This window comes from Magnolia sinica, chromosome 12, assembly GCF_029962835.1.
Source record: "Magnolia sinica isolate HGM2019 chromosome 12, MsV1, whole genome shotgun sequence".
Classification (NCBI taxonomy): Eukaryota; Viridiplantae; Streptophyta; class Magnoliopsida; order Magnoliales; family Magnoliaceae; genus Magnolia; species Magnolia sinica.
Window position 1 is genome coordinate 66,282,725 of NC_080584.1, and position 17,908 is coordinate 66,300,632.

Consider the following 17,908-nt stretch of genomic DNA (forward strand, 5'->3'; position numbering starts at 1 on the left):
ATTTCATTATATTCACATTCACATCCATTCAAACATAAACTACATCTATCCAAACACAAACCACACCTATACATACACAAATAATCTTATCCACGTCACATTCATCCACGCACAAATATAAGTTTAACATTCATATATAAAATAAATCATAAATAAATACAAAAAATCACAAAGATGAAGGTGGAAGTGGTGGGACATCGATGGGTAAGCGTGCATCAGATCCACCAAAAACTCTACTCCAGTTGAAATATGATAATTTAGGCCATAGAAAATGACATCGATAATTACAAATCGACCAAAATTAATGTAGAAAACTATGGATAAGTCAAATTTAAGTTAGCACAATAAAATGAAATAACCACAAGAAATACATCCTAGTTTCTTGATGAGCATGGAGCTCCTTGATGTTGGTTGGGAATGCACTGAACTATTCATATGAGAGTCAGGTCCTGAATTGTACAAACAACCATGGCTTATTTAAAAAGAACGAACATCAAAAGAAAAAATGGACATCAGAGATGGGTGCTTTTATAGAAATAAATTCAAAGTGTGGAACATTAAAAAAAAAAAGCCACCTGTCTAAAAGTTTTGAGTCCATGGTAATCTTGAAACAAGGCATTTTTTCTAAAAAGAGAAGATACCTGACAGGAGTGTGTAATGACAGATTCAGGTTTCCCTTTGGCAAGTGCAGAACAATCTAACGAAAATTGAGAAGATCCATTACAATACATACTGAGTACACACTTCAGCCTAGATTCAAGACAAGTAAGATAGCTGTGACTTGCGAGCAACAACTGAAATAAGAAAAGTCATACCTCGGTGAATTCCGAGCATATTGATAATTTTGGATATTGCTTGCTTAAGGCTAAGTAGTCCCTTTCAAGGTCCACCAAACAGGATGGGTAAACTTGAAAATAGAGTATAGTTCAATTATCCCACCTAATAACTCCAAAGACACCACGATTCCCATATAGAGCAAAAGAAAGAAGTAAATGAAGCAGATTGTTTGAATCAGCTCTAAATGGAAAAAAGGCAAAAAAAAAAAAAATTTGTTGTAGTTGTTTCCTAACTCTCAGCTGTTGTTTCATGTTCAATGGTTGTTTCTCTCCTAAAATAATCTCCTCGCATGACATTACTTTTGTGGCTTCATCATATCCGTTGTCAACACCAACAACAAATTGAAACTAGGCATAGCCACAAACAAAATGCATACCTTAAGCTATATATAGATTATCATAAACCTAAAGCAAGACCTATACCAAGTTGATCCTAGATTTCCAAATACAAATTGCATAAATATCTTGGTGTATTTAGAAAAAAGTGTGAATCTAAGGAATTCCAGAAGAATATCTAGAAAAGAGGCAATGGGTAATTGGTTTAGAATTTTCTCATGAAACTTCTAGGCTGAGATGAAATCAGGAAACAGAATAGGAACCTTAGAAGCAGCCCTCTGACCCAGAGACTCACTGCAGACTAATTTCCCAATATCATTGAAGATTCATGGTTTTACCTTTCAAACATATTCTCTCGTTTTTTTCTTTAAGGGGTGAATGACGCCTTCAGCATGACAGAGCACACAGTTAGTTAAGAAGGTTGGACCACAAATTTGCAAGCCAGCCACTGGCCAAATGTATTAAATTAACAAATTTTAGACATTTTAACTAATTTGTTAACAAAGGTAATTTCAGATTCAGTATTTAATATTCAAACTTCAATAACAATTACCAAACAAGTGTTCAAGACTTCATATTCAAATTTCAAATTCAGCCTTCAAACTTCATATTTAACTAACTAGGCCGCTGGATAGGAGTGGATTAGGTGAGACCCCAAACTCACCCAAGATGATGCGGCCCACACCGTGGGGCCTACCTTGATGAATATATTTGATATCCAAGCTATCTCATTTAGGCGCTTCTCTACTCTCATGGTGCGGACCTATACACAAGCATCACAACTAGTTAGAATTACAAGGATCCATTCAATACATGACCTACCAATCAGACCATTCAACTGTTTTCCCATTTCATCTTGCATGGAACTATTTAAAATCTGTAAACTCCACTGTCATGATCTAATGCTGAATTCTCGACATAAGGTGTTAGTCTAGAGGATTGAATAACGCAATAGAGAACAGGGGATTTTCATTTGATATAGAACTAATGTTATTAGTCATGAGAAAATAAGCATTGGTATTCAACTGGTTACCTGGTTTTCAACTGCAAATCTTGTTGGAGACTTTCTATCTTCTCATCTACGTGAAAAGGTTGGATGGTTTTCGATTCTCATGGCATTGCTACCACCAAATGCAGAGAAACTACCACTCCCTTGCAGGTTGCCAAAGGCCCCAAAGACTGAAATAAAGGAAATAAGTTGCTTTTGGAAGTTGAAAAGCAAAAGAAGTAACTTACTTTTTCTTAAGAAAAACTTATGTAAGTTTAATAACCAAACTAAATAAGAAGTAACTTCTTGACTTGCATAAGTTAGAAGGACTGTGAATGAAGTTAGAAGGAGCAGAGTTCAACCTGGTGTATGGAAGGGTACATTGAGTTTGTACAGATAGGGCACTTAAGAAGCTCATTCACACCAGTAGTGGAAGATACACCTCCTTTAATGCTAGGAGCAATAGTAGGCTTAGTTAGCTCGAATTTGTCCAATTCATCACTTGCAATGGATAACTCATTATTTGCAGCTTGGGATTCAAGGACTTCCTTGCAAATGCTACTCCCAGTCCCAGGAGCCACGCTGACTAATTCAAAATCTCAGTTTCACATAGCCCAGACAAACAATGGCCAAGGTTATGTTATAACATTCCAACTCCTTCCTACAGCTGCACCTATCCGATGCATGAACCTAAGAAAATCTTTGCTCTCACATAAAATAAAATACATGATTAATGCCAATCCATTCACTGCTGCAGTGGCAAGAACCATTGCAGTTGCTAAGCCTTGTGCCACTTGGCTAGGATATGCAGAGTTTCACGATCTTGTTTGTCAAGCACCTAAGGAAAAATAAAATAAAAAAGCAAATTTGAGTCCTCTATGATGCACTAATCACAATTACTGGACTATAATTTTCTTAGAAACCAAATGATGTAGTTGCAACAAAAACAATAGCAAGCCTATTGAACTGAAACCATGACATTATTTGTACAAAACTGTTCATAATATAGAAAACTGAATAGTGAGAGACAAATTCATCCTTTTAGAATCCACATTGCTAGCAAAATAAATGTTGTATGCATATGAGCCAATGGATGAACTTGGAAAGGAAACTCATGACTGAAGACAAGTAAGTAGAAATCTGCAAGGAAGCAGAAATTAATGGTGTTTTGCATTTATAGGAAGGTAAAACAAAGCATTACCACAACATTAGATGCTGGAAATTGACATCATGAGAGTATTTTCTGTAAAGGAGTGATAAGATTCAAAAAGAATACAGATTATAGCTTATATGTGTGTTTGCTTACAAGAAGAGGAAGCAAAGGTGAAATACATGGAAATTATTCTTGAATCAGATCAACAGTGATAAAGCTTGTGCATATGAATGGCAAAAACACCAAGTTCTTTGATCCATTTTAGAAATATATAAATCATTCCACAAAACAAGAAATAATGTCATGAGTAGAAACACAACAGGAAGTAAATGCAAACATATTATATTTATTCGTTGATAGATAGTCTTTAGCAAATCACATCCATATAAGAATACTCAGCTTTTGATATCACTGTTCTCTCACATAAACTTGTATAAATTTAGCTCAGGCACCCTTCTCATGCCAAAATGGAAATTAATAATCACCATGACCTAAACTTAAATAAAAAGAAACCAGAGACATACATCACTGCCATACAATTCCAATCCAATCCTGATTCATGAATTAAAGGAAATTATAAAAATTTCACACTTACATTAGGAATAACTCACTGAAAAACCCACACACACTAAGGTTTAGAGGATTCCACATTTAAAACATAAACAATAATAACCGGGAATGGAACACTAAGGGAAGATGCTGCATTTTGAATGCATGAAATGATTCAGCCCAAACCCAACTTTGATTCAAAGACATACAACTAATGCAGTAGTTTTTAATGTTGGAAACTAAGACTCAAGGCAAGATGTAGCCTTTCAGTTCTAAAGTTTGACTAGACTGAGTTGATAAAAACTTGCCTATAATCAAAGGAAGACATGGCCCCAAGCTCATGTTCCAACTGCTGCATGGCAGCAAGGTTGTGCCTGATCCTTGCATCAAGTCTACAAATCTGCAGGAATTTCAGTTTACTACAATTGAATATCAGAAAAATGAAATGAAGAATGTAGAGAAAGTTTCTTCTTCTTCTTCTTCTTTTCTTTTGCATTGAATGAATTTCAGTTTAAGCCATGCTTGAATCCAAGGTTACTTCAAACATGAGGAATTTGAATTCACAAAAATATTGTTTAATTTTCTAAGTTGTGAATCAAATCTTTCTTAGTACAAGACTTCTTTAATACAATGGACTATCAGAGAAGTGAAAAGAAGAATGAAGAAAATGTAAACTTCTCTGTCCTTCTACATACGCCACTTCAGTGTCCTCCCTACTTTTGTATTTCCTTTTTGAATAACACAACAGACAGAAACATAGATCATAAATCAGAAAAATGAAGGGAAGAAAATGTAAGGAAAAAAAAAACTTTCAGTATGAATTTTAAACTATACCATTCAACTCCAAAGTTAATTTCTTATGCAACAATTCTATCGTCCTTAACACTACCATTATTATTTTTGGATTGGATTTTGCAGGGTGGCAGGCCAGAGTTTCAACATATTATATTTAATGAAGGCTTTGCATGATAACTGAATCTAAAGCCCAAGGTAAAAACCTGTTTGTCTCAATCTAGAATCCACACTGCATTTGCATGCCAGACATGCTCTTGGGCCTTGTACTTATGTTGTTTTGATAGCAGCATTGCGCAATTTTGGAGGGTTTTAACAACAGATGGATGGGATTGATGGGTTTCATTTCTTTTATTTTTGGATTCTTTTTGTCACTGCAAAACATACGGATAGCATAGCTCGTTTTCTTATATGAATGAATTGGTTGGATGGAACATTTAGCTTCTTATATGACATAATGTATTAAAATCTACTTCAATTTTCTATTGTATCTTGATTTTAAGTAATATTTCTTTCTATCTAGAACAACATGTAAGGAAAATAGGGAAAGTTAAGAAGAGAATTGATCACCTACAGCGAATGTATGTTAACTTAGCTTGCAATCTCGCCATTCCCACTAACACAGAACATGCCATCCATGTAAACGGCAGGGTCCACAATGAAAGATCACCTGGTGTAAAAACCAGGCTCATCCACTCATCAGGCAGACTGCACCATTGAAATCCATGGATGCCAATGTTCTGTCTCAGCGTACAGATCTTCATGGTGGGCCCATTTGTTTATATGGCTTGTATGCCCTTCACAAGAGACACTTAGGGAAAGATGGTCTACATTCTCTAAGCAAGCATGCAACAGGCTGTAGTGGATCAGTTTCTAATTTAGAATGGCATTTGGGTGATCTAATTTTCTAGCCTCTGACCCTAAATAATTTTCGAAATCCCTAAATCCCCATATCCCCAAATCCCTAAATCGGTATTGAGATTAAGAAAGATTGAGAGAGAGAGAGAGAGAGAGATACCTCACAATCCCCAAATCCCTACCCCTCATGGCATGGGTAGGGCGTTCGGCAACAGTCCGCCCGAGAGAGTTCCAAGAGAGAGGAAGAGAGATACAGAGAGACAGAGGAGGGAGAGGATGTGTGAGAGAGAGAGGGCCGAGAGAGACAGAGAGAGAGAGAGAGAGAGAGAGGATACGTGAGAGAGATAGGACCGAGAGATACAGAGAGAGAGAGATAGAGGATGCGCGAGAGAGATAGGACCAAGAGATACAGAGAGAGAGAGATAGAGGATGCGAGGAGTTGCTGACGGAGACGGACGGATGCAGATTTCCTGCGAAAGACTTTCGCGGGACGTTCTGCACAAGATTCTGTGTGGGTCCTACTTAATTGTTTCCGTGAAATCTTACCCCTCTATCCGTTTTTTAAGCTCATTTTACGACGTAGGACCAAAATCAAGGAGGATCAAAAATTCAAATGGGCCACACGAGAGGAAACAGTGGAGATTTAGTGACCACCGTTGAAATATTTATGTCCATAAAAGTTTTCGACGATATAATTTTTTTGGTTTTTTCACTTTATCTAAGTGAAAATGACCTTATAAATGGTTTAGATGGCATATAAACAACAAGGTAGAGCCTACGAAGGTTTCAATGGCAGCCATTCCTTTCCCCACTATTTCATCTCCTATGGCCCACTTGAGTTTTGGATCCTACTCATTTTAGGTAGAATATCTTAAAATGAGGTCAAAAAATGGATGGACGGCTTTGATTTCTCACAAACATCACAACGGGCCCCACCTAGAATCCTTGCGCCGGAATTCGCAGGAAATCCGCGTCCAAGACGGATTGGTTACTCTCCTTGACACCAGCCCCGTGGCTGGTGGTCGGTGCTCTGTGGGCCCCACCATGATGTATGTGTTTCAACCATTCCGTTCATCCATTTTTACAAAGAATTTTAGGGCTTTATATAAAAAATTATAGGGATACAAATCTTAGGTGGACCACACCACAGGAAAAAAAATAATGATTGGATATCCACCATTAAAATCCTCCTAAGGCCCACTGTACTATTTATTTGACATCCAATATGTTGATTAGGTCGTACAGACCCAGATGAAGGGAAAAAGAAAATATCGGCTTGATCCAAAACTTTTATGGCCCCCAAAACATTTTTAATGTTCAACGTTCATTCAACACTATTTCCTGTAACGTGGTCCACTTGAGATTGAGATATACCTCATTTTTTCTTTCATACCATAAAATGATCTATAAAAATAGATGGACGGAATGGATGAAATACATAAATCATGGTGGGGCCCATAGAGCACCGACCACCAGCCAATTGCTGGTGGCAGGGGGAGTAGCCAATCCATTTCCGTCGCTGACATAGGGCGTCTCTTGGACGCCCTACAGTCAGTGACGTCACTAAGTTTTGTAGGCCCCACTATGATGTATTTGTTATATCCACACTGTCCATCCATTTTTAGATATCATTTTAAGTCATGAGCCAAATAATAAGGCAGATAAAAATCTGTAGTGGACCCCACCATAGAAAACACCGGGGATAGTGATTTCCACCGTTGAAACTATCTTAAGGCCCATTGTAATGTTTATTTGAAATCCAACTTGTTCAAAAGTTAAAAAATACATGAAATATGAGAAAACACAAATATCATCTTCATATAAAACTTTTGTTGCCTTTAGAAGATTTTAATGGTGGGCGTCACTGTCCCACTGTTTTCTGTGTTGGGGTCCACTAGAGCTTCAGATTTAACTCGTTCTTTGGATATTGCCCTAAAATGATCTCTCCAAATGGATAGAAGGTGTGGATATAAAACATACATCATGGTGGGGCCCAAAAATGAGAGGTATAGAAATATCTGGTGGACCACACCACATGAAAACAATAGTGATTGAATATCCATCATTAAAATCCTCGTAAGGCCCACTGTACCATTTATTTGGCATCCAATCTGTTTATTAGGTCATACAGGCATAGATGAAGGGGAAAACAAAAATCATCTCGATCCATTACTTTTATGGCCCCCAAAATGTTTTAATAGTTGATGCTCATTCAACACTGTTTCCTGTAATGTGGTCCATTTCAAATTGGGATATACCTCATTTTTGGTCTCATGCCGTAAGATGATCTTTAAAAATAGATGGACGGCATGGATTAAATACATACATTATGGTGGGGCCCACATAGCACCAACCATTAGCCATTGGCTAGTGTCGAGGGAAGTAGCCAATCTGATCCCCTTATTTGTGGTGCAGTGCATTTAATCTTTGGATATGATTCATTTTTTGAATAATTCTCTAAAATGATCTCGAAAAATGGATGAACGGTATGGGTTGATCCCAAATTTTCGGTAAATCCAAAACTCAAGTGGACCATGCCACAAGAAACAATGTGAAATAATGATTTCCACCGTTGATACCTTCCTTGGGCCCACAGTAATGTTTATTTGTCATCCAACCTGTTCATAATATCAAAAAGATATGAATGAAGAGAACACAAACATCGGCTTGATCCAAAACTTCTATGGCCTCCAAGAATTTTTTAATGGTAGAGGTTCAATCACACTATTTCTTGTGGTGTGGTCCACTTGATCTTTGGAAATGCTTCCTTTTTGTTCTTTAGACCCCAAATCATCTGTTAACATGGATGAACGGAGTGGATAAAATAAATAATTAAGGGTAGACCCCACAGAGTTTACTCAGGGTAATTAGTAAATCACCTAAATGGAGTGGAGAGGGGTTTCCTTTCATAATCATATATTGGGTTTGCCTAAATGTGATTCAGATATCCAACCCACTCATTATGTATGTCCCACTTGAATGAGGGGTCAGACCAAGTTTCAACCGCATCCAAAACTCACATAGGCCCCACCAAGTTCTTTTATATTTTTTATGATGTCTTCACATGGTTTTAGATGGCATAGCCCACCTGAGTTTTGTATACGGGTGATTTTTCATGATGGGCCATATCTTTTGGACAGATTGGATGTCATACAGACTCCATGTGGACCCACAATAGCTGGGTACTACCACTATCAGTGGTGATACTGGTATGATCACTACGTGAAAAATGGAAAAAAATGACGGATTTAGAGACGGTTCTAGACCGTCTGTAAAATTGCTTGGTTTAAAGACGCTTTAGAGACGGCCGTAAACTGTCTCTAAATTTTTAGACGGCCCTTGACCGTCCTTATTATTGTCTTAAAATTTTGAACGTTGACAAATCATTTAAGACGGTCAAAAACCGTCGTTAACTGCAGATAAAAGACGGCTATTGACCGTCGGGAATAAGAGACGGTCCCTGACCGTCTTATATGGCAGAATTTGAGACGGTCAAAGACGGTCCCTATTAGAGACGGCCATTGACCGTCTCGTACTAGTACTTTAAGACTGTCAAGGGCCGTCTCAATTAGAGACGGTCATTGGCCGTCTTTTCCTGTAAGTTGAGACTGTCAAAGAGAGAGTATATTAGGGACGGTCCTTAGCAGTCTCTATTTGAGACTGTCAATAACCGTCTCTATGAGAGACGGTCCTTAGCCGTCTTGTTATGATTATTTGAGACTGTCAAGGACCGTCTACATTAGAGACGGTCTTAAACCGTCTCTAATGCTCAAGTCAAACAATAAGAATATAAGAATTTATGAATTTCCAAAAAAAAAAGTTAAAAAACTTAGAAAAATGATTAACAATGTTTAATAAAAAAAATTTAGATTTTGAAAAAAATTTAATTTTATAAAAATCTAGATTTTGAAATAAAAATTAAAAACTTTTAATAATGTTGATAATTTTGAAAAAAAAAATTCGATAAGAAAATGATATTTTGAAAAAAAATTTTAAAAAAATTAAACAAAATTGTAAAAAAATTGTCAAATTGCAAAAAAATATATATTTTAAAAAATAAAATTAGATTTTGTATTTTGAAAAGAAAAATTAAAAAGTTTTATAACAAAAGTGATATTTAAAAAATGATATTTTGAAGAAGAAAATTTAAAAAATTAAGACAAATTGTAATATATATATATATATATATATATATTTTTAAAAAAGAAAACTAGATTTTGTATTTTGAAAAGAAAAATTAAAAAGTTGTATAACAAAAGTGACATTTAAAAAATGATATTTTGAAAAGAAAATTTAAAAAATTAAACAAAATTGTGAAAAAATTGACAAATTGTAAAAAATATATATTTTAAAAAGAAAACTAGATTTTGTACTTTGAAAAGAAAAATTAAAAAGTTATATAACAAAAATAATATTTAAAAAATGATATTTTGAAAAAGAATATTTTAAAAATTAAACAAAATTGTTAAAAAATTTACAAATTGTAAAAAAATATATATTTTGAAAAGGAAAAGTAGATTTTGTATTTTGACAAGAAAAATTAAAAAGTTACATAACAAAAGTGATATTTTGAAAAAGAAAATTTTAAAAATTAAACAAAATTGTGAAAAAATTAACAAATTGTAAATTATATATATATATATAAGAAAACTAAATTTTGTATTTTGAAAAGAAAAATTAAAAAGTTATATAACAAGATTTCAATAAAAAAATAATATTTTGAAAAAGAAAATTTTCAAAATGAAATGAAATTGTGAAAAAAATGACAAATTGTAAAAAAAAATATATTTTTTTTAAAATAAGAATAATAGATTTTGTATTTTGACAACAAAAATTAAAAAGTTATATAACAAAAGTGAGATTAAAAAATGATATTTTGAAAAAAAAAAAGAAATTAAACAAAATTGTGAAAAAATTGAAAAAATGTAAAAAAATATATATTTTAAAAAACAAAACTAGATTTTGTATTTTGACAAGAAAAATCGAAAAAAAAAAAAAGGATCTATACCAAATTGAATGGATGTGGCCTACAATACACAATGTGGAATAAAAAACATGTAAACGTGAAAAGGAAAAAGAAAAAGAAAAAGAAGAAGAAGAGTGTTAACTTGATGTTAAAAAAAAAATATACACGTTTAAGAAAGAGGAGTGCAAATCCAAGTTCCTCAATACCTTGGTAAAAAAGAAAATGGTCTAAATTCAACGGTAATATCAGATGGTTGAGATTATCCAATCATTATGATATTAAAATTAGTGTTATACCCAACAGAATAGATGTGCCCTTCAACCCAAGTGCAGACCAAAGAAGATTGAAGCATATAGATGTTTAAAAAGAATAGTACAAGTCAATGTTCCTCGGGATAGTCAAAAAGAAAATGGTCCAAATTAATCCAACGGCAATTTCAGACAGTTAAGATCATCCAATCAGTGTGACCTTTGGAGAGGGTACAGGTATGCCAGGTGTTGCCAACATTAAGAATTGGTACCAAATGCATACATTAGTATAGGCCATTCTCATGTTATCATTTTTCGGCTATTAACTCATCTCCAAAGCAATGAGATGTAAACTTGCACAGCTTAGATATAGTTTAAGCTGCTTATTAATTAAAAAGGAACTGGAATATAGTTAATTAAGCCAAATGGAATCTCAAAAAAAGAAAAAAAAGAAAAAAAAAAAAAGACGACCAACATCCATCCAATCGTACCAAGTCCACCAATCAAGTGGTAGAGATTGTTCCATGAAAGGCATTCACAGCTCTCCACCCATCCACAGTCGGCCCCCACATATTAGCTCCAAGGACTCCAAAATAGTAAAACATAACACATAAGTCTCACTAGAAACCCTAGAACTTGCAGAAACACAAGACATTGACACAGACAGAATTTTTTCCAAATGGAATCAAATTAATATTAGAGGTTAGTTTCCAAACACCACTAGTAGAATCGAACAATCTTTAACAAGAAAACAAAATCAAACCCTACAACCCCTGGAATTTAACATACAGCCTCATCAAAACAACAAAATTCAAAGGTGAAAAAATCATTATAAGAGCGATTTCATGACCCACCTAAGATTATTGAGTTCTTATGATTTGAAATCACATCCTAAATATATGATGAAAAAATATATGGACGATGTCGATATACATAAAATATATCAAGGTGGGCCATACACGGTTAGAGTAACACCCATGAAGGAGTTATCTAAATAGTGAAATGGTGCTATAAGGTCACCTCTTGGGAACTTCCCATGAGGTTAATCTGTGTGCGCCCCACCATGATGTATGTAGAACATCAACACCATGCATTTGATGTGTCCCATTTAAGTCCAAAAATAGTCGTATACAAAACTCAGGTGAGCCATAGCATCTAAAACTGTTTGAAGACATCCCTAAAACAAATAAAAGCATTCAATTGGTGGGGCCCACATGACTTTTGGATGTGTGTGAAACTTGGGTTGACTCCTCATCCAAGTGGGACACGTGTATAATGAATGGGTTGGATCTATGAACCACATCTAGGTGGGCCCAATAAATGATTATGAATGTTTTAATGAGAGGGTAACCCTCTCAACTATAGTATGTGGTGTGGCCCACCCAAGTCATGGATTGACTTTATTTTTAAGGTCGTGGCCACCATGGAATGGTGCATCTGACTGACAGGGCAAATCCAAAGTTCAAGTGGACCCACCATAGAAAAGAGTGGGATAGTGACGTCCACTATTGAAACCTTCTTAGGGCCCGCCGCGGTGTTTATTTGAGATCCAACCTGTTTATAAGTTAATATAGACATGGATGCAGTTGAAAATTGGTCTGACCCCTCATCCAAGTGGGACACACATAATGAGTGGGTTGGATATGTGAATCAAATTTAGGCAGGCCCAATATATGATTATGAATGTTATAAGGAAACCCCTCCCTTATATTATGTGGTGTGGCCTACATTTAGACTGATGTTTGTGTTTTCCCTTCATTCATATTTTTTTTTGATATTATGAACATGTTGGATGACAAATAAACATTACTGTGGGCCCAAGGAAGGTATCAACGGTGGAAGTCATTATTCCACACCGTTTTGTGTGGCATGGTCCACTTGAATTATGGATTTACCGAAAATTTGGGATCAACCCACACCATTCATCTATTTTTCGATATCATTTTATAGAATTATCTAAAAAATGAATCATATCCAAAGATTAAATGGACCACACCACAAATAAGGGAAACGAATTGGCTCCTCCCCTACATCATCCAATGGCTTGTGGTTGGTGCTATGTGGGCCCAACCATGATGTATTTTTACAAATACATGGATGAAGGGAAAAACTAAAATATCAACTTGATCCAAAACTTTAGTGGCCTCCCAAAAATTTTCAATGGTAGACGTTTAGTTTATATTATTTCCTATAATGTGGTCCACTTCAGATTTTTATAGGCCTCAATTTTGAGCTTATGTAATAAAATTATATGTTAAAATGGATGGATGGAGTGGATAAAATGAATAAATCATGGTGGGCCTCACAGGATTTACTTAGTACGCTTGGGATCAGATTTGTTGTTCGCCCAACACCTACTAATGGCCGATGGTCTGTGCTCTGTGGCCCCACCATGATGTATGTGTTTCATCCATGCCGTCCATATATTTTTTCTGATAATTTTACATTATGAGACCAAAAATGAGGTATATCCAAATCTCAAGTGGACCACATTACAGGAAACAATGTTGAATGAGCGTTGATCATTAAAAACATTTTGGTAGCCATAAAAGTTTTGGATCAAGCTGATTTTTGTTTTTTTCTCTTCATCTGATCTTGTATGACCAAATCAACAGATTAGATGTCAAATAAACAGTACAGTGGGCCTTTGGAGGAATTTAATGGTGGATATCCAATCACTATTGTTCTCATGTGGTGTAAACCACCTGAGATTTATATCCCTCTAATTTTTGGCATAAACCTCTAAAATGATCTTTAAAAATGGATGAACGGAATGGATGAAACACATACATCATGGTAGGGCCCACAGAGCACCGACCAGCGGCCAGCCCAAACTTGGGCGCGCGCTCAAAACAGACCGCGCGCGCCCATCTCTCATTCCCTCCCTCTCTCTCTCTCTCTCTGTCTCTCTCTCACCCCTGCTGCCCCACGCCGCCCTCCCTCGCCGCCCTCTCCCTCTCTCTCTCTCTCTCGCGCGCGCGCATCCTCTCTCTCTCTCTCTCTCTCTCTCTCTCTCTCTCTCGCGCGCGCGCGCATCCTCTCTCTCTCTCTCGGTCCTCTCTTCACCGCGTCGTGTCTCTGTTTCTCTGTCTCTCTCGGTGCTCTCTCTCACGTATCCACACGAGGTATCTCTCTCTCTCTCTCACTCTCTCTCTCTCTCTCTCAATCTCAATACCGATTGAAACGATTTGGGGATTTGGGGATTTGGGGATTTAGGGATTTGGGGATTTAGGGATTTAGGGATTTGGGGATTTAGGGATTTAGGGCCCATTTGGCCGGGTGGATTGGAAGGGTTTGAATGGTATTAGGGTGGATGGCATGGATTTCTAGGTAATAATGGTGTTGTTAGTGGATTGTCTGGAGATCCATGGGATTGATATATCCCTGGATTGCTATATCCAGTCTGTTTGGTGCGCCCGGCCAATCTCGGTTTTAAACTTTCTCATCCCTTCTAATCCCTCAAACCAAACACGTCCCAGGCATTTTTGAAGGATTAGGGTGGATTTGATGGGATTTAAATGTAATGATGGTGATGTCAGCGGATTGTCTTGAGATACCTGGGATTGGGATCAGATCACCGACTCTGTTTGGCACTCTCTCTCTCTCTCAATCTCAATACCGATTGAAACGATTTGGGGATTTGGGGATTTAGGGATTTAGGGATTAAGGTGGGCCCTACTAAGTTTACTCAGTACAATAAGAGCGTACTGAGTAACTCAGTATGCAATGTGATTTCCTCTGCAACATCACCATGATCTATGGCCCCACCATGATGTATATATTTTATCCATGCCATTCATCTATTTTTACAGATCATTTTAGGGCTTTATCTCTCTCGGAAAGCCTTTTGGAGGACATGTGTGAGATGGCCATGCATGCTTATGAGAGTATCAAAGTTTCTCTTTTGCAGGCCTGTTCCACGAAAGGGGTTTGATACTCTAGCAGAGTTTAGTGAATGATACACATGTACACAAACATCTTTCAAGTAGCAGATTTTTTCTGAAATTAAAAATTCTTAGAACTCTGTTGATGTGGCCACTGGCTTTAAGATGGAATGTAAAGATCAGAGATTTGGATATCAGCAGTATTTATGCATTGAATTAGTCGTAATCTTTGATGTAATATTGACGTGTGGATTCTCTGGTATTAGTTCATAATATAGATGCCAGACAGGCAAAGCTTGTTATACACTGATAGTTGCAAATATTTAAACTTATCTAATGTGTTTTGTGATGTGTTCTTATGCAAAACCAAAAGAAAATGTCATCTAGAAAGTTTCATGGACAGCTGTCCATTTTTTATGGACAGCATTGGAAGGGCCTGGCAATTTGTGTCGGATGGCCGTGTTTATATCTGTATTTGCAGGGACCATACCCTTAACCTAAACCAAAACCTATGACCTAAAACCTTAACTTATAACCTAAACCTCAACCTTAACCTAAACCTAAACCTAAACCTAAACCTATAGCCTAAACTCAAATCCCTAAACCTTAACCTATAACCTAACCCGATCCCGAACCTGAACCCGATTTCCTAAACCTAAACCATGACCCATTCTCAAATTCAAAAACCTATAACCTAAACCTAAACCAAAACCAAAACTTATAACCTAAACCCGAACTCATTCTCAAATCCCAAAACCTATAACCTAAACCAAAACCAAAACCTATAACCTAAACCCGAACCCATTCTCAAATCTCAAAACCTATAACCTAAACCCGAACCCATTCTCAAATCCCAAAACCTATAACCTAAACATAAACATTAACCTAAACCTATAACTTATAACCAAAACCTATAACCTAAACCCGAACCCATTCTTAAATCCCAAAACCTATAACCTAAACCTAAACCCTAACCTAAACCTATAACCTATAACATAAATCAAAACCTAAACCTAAACCTAAAACCTAAACCTATAACCTATAACCTAAATCAAAACCACATTTCCCTAAACCTTAACCTAAACCTATAACCTATAACCTATAACCTAAATCAAAACCAAAACCAAATCTAAACCTAAACCTAAACCTAAAACCTAATGTATTCTCAAATCCCTAAACCTAAACCTACACCTAATCCTAATCTAAACTCCTTAACCTAAACCTAAACCTAAACTTGATAACCCAAACCTAAACCCGATCCTGAACCGAAACCCGATTTCCTAAACCTAAACCTTAACCTATTCTCAATTCTCTAAACCTATAGCTTATAACCTAAACCGAAACCAGAACCTATACCTTAACCTAAACCTAAACCTAAACCTATAACCTATAACCTAAACATAAACTTAAAACCTAAATGTATTCTCAAATCATTAAACCTAAATCTAAACCTGAACCTAAACCTTAACCTAGACCTATAACCTATAGCCTTAACCTAAACCTGTAACCTATAGCCTTAACCTAAACCTAAAACCTAAATGTATTCTCAAATCCCTAAACCTAAACCTACACCTAATCTTAATCTCAACTCCCTCACCTAAACCTAAACCTAAACTTGAAAACCAAAACCTAAACCCGATCCCGAACCCGAACTCGATTTCCTAAACCTAAACCTTAACCTATTCTCAATTCCCTAAACCAATTGCTTATAACCTAAACCGAAAGCTAAACTTATACCTTAACCTAAACTTATAACCTATAACCTAAATCAAAACCACCTTTCTCTAAACCTTAACCTAAACCTATAACCTATAACCTAAATCAAAACCAAAACCAAACCTAAACCTAAACCTAAACCTATAACCTATAACCTAAACCTAAACCTAAAACCTAATGTATTCTCAAATCCCTAAACCTAAACCTAAACCTACACCTAATCCTAATATAAACTCCCTAACCTAAACCTAAACCTAAACTTGATAACCCAAACCTAAACCCGATCCCGAACCCGAACCCGATTTCCTAAACCTAAACCTTAACCTATTCTCAATTCCCTAAACCAATTGCTTATAACCTAAACCGAAAGCTAAACTTATACCTTAACCTAAACCTATAACCTATAACCTAAATCAAAACCACCTTTCCCTAAACCTTAACCTAAACCTATAATATATAACCTAAATCAAAACCAAAACCAAACCTAAACCTAAACCTATAACCTATAACCTAAACCTAAACTTAAAACCTAATGTATTCTCAAATCCTTAAACCTAAACCTACACCTAATCCTAATCTAAACTCCCTAACCTAAACCTAAACCTAAACTTGATAACACAAACCTAAACCCGATCCTGAACCCAAACCCGATTTCCTAAACCTAAACCTTAACCTATTCTCAATTTCCTAAACCTATTGCTTATAACCTAAACCAAAACCAAAACCTATACCTTAACCTAAACCTAAACCTATACCTATAACCTAAAACCTAAACATAAACCTAAAACCTAAATGTATTCTCAAATCCTTAAACCTAAATCTAAACCTTAACCTAAACCTTAACCTAAACCTATAACCTATAACCTTAACCTAAACCTGTAACCTATAGCCTAAACCTAAACCTAAAACCTAAATGTATTCTCAAATCCCTAAACCTAAACCTACACCTAATCCTAATCTCAACTCCCTCACCTAAACCTAAACCTAAACTTGAAAACTAAAACCTAAACCCGATCCCGAATCCGAACCCGAATTCCTAAACCTAAACCTTAACCTATTCTCAATTCCCTAAACCAATTGCTTATAACCTAAACCGAAAGCTAAACTTATACCTTAACCTAAACCTATAACCTATAACCTAAACATAACCTAAAATCTAAATATATTCTCAAATCCCTAAACCTAAACATACACCTAATCCTAATCTCGACTCCCTAACCTGAACCTAAACCTAAACTTGAAAACTCAAACCTAAACCCGATCCCGAACCCGAACTCGATTTCCTAAACCTAAACCTTAACCTAACCTATTCTCAATTCCATAAACCTATAGTTTATAACCTAAACTTAAACCTAAACCTTAACCTAAACCTAAACCTAAACCTAAAACCTAAATGTATTATCAAATCCTTAAACCTAAACCTAAACCTTAACCTAAACCTATAACCTATAGTCTTAACCTAAACCTATAACATATAACCTAAACCTAAACCTATAACCTAAATGTATTCTCAAATCTCTAAACCTAAACCTACACCTAATCCTAATCTCAACTCCCTAACCTAAACCTAAACCTAAACTTG

The 17,908-nt window shown here is 35.9% G+C and overlaps 1 long non-coding RNA gene across 1 annotated transcript; it reads right to left on the reverse strand.

Moving 5' to 3' along the window:
- Positions 1 to 1,089: 1,089 nt before the first annotated feature.
- LOC131221566 (uncharacterized) lies at positions 1,090 to 2,958 on the reverse strand. Its single transcript, XR_009159420.1, has 3 exons — positions 2,523 to 2,958; positions 2,206 to 2,351; positions 1,090 to 1,935 (listed from the first exon to the last, which is right to left on the reverse strand). It is a non-coding gene; the product is annotated as an uncharacterized LOC131221566 (long non-coding RNA).
- Positions 2,959 to 17,908: the final 14,950 nt, after the last annotated feature.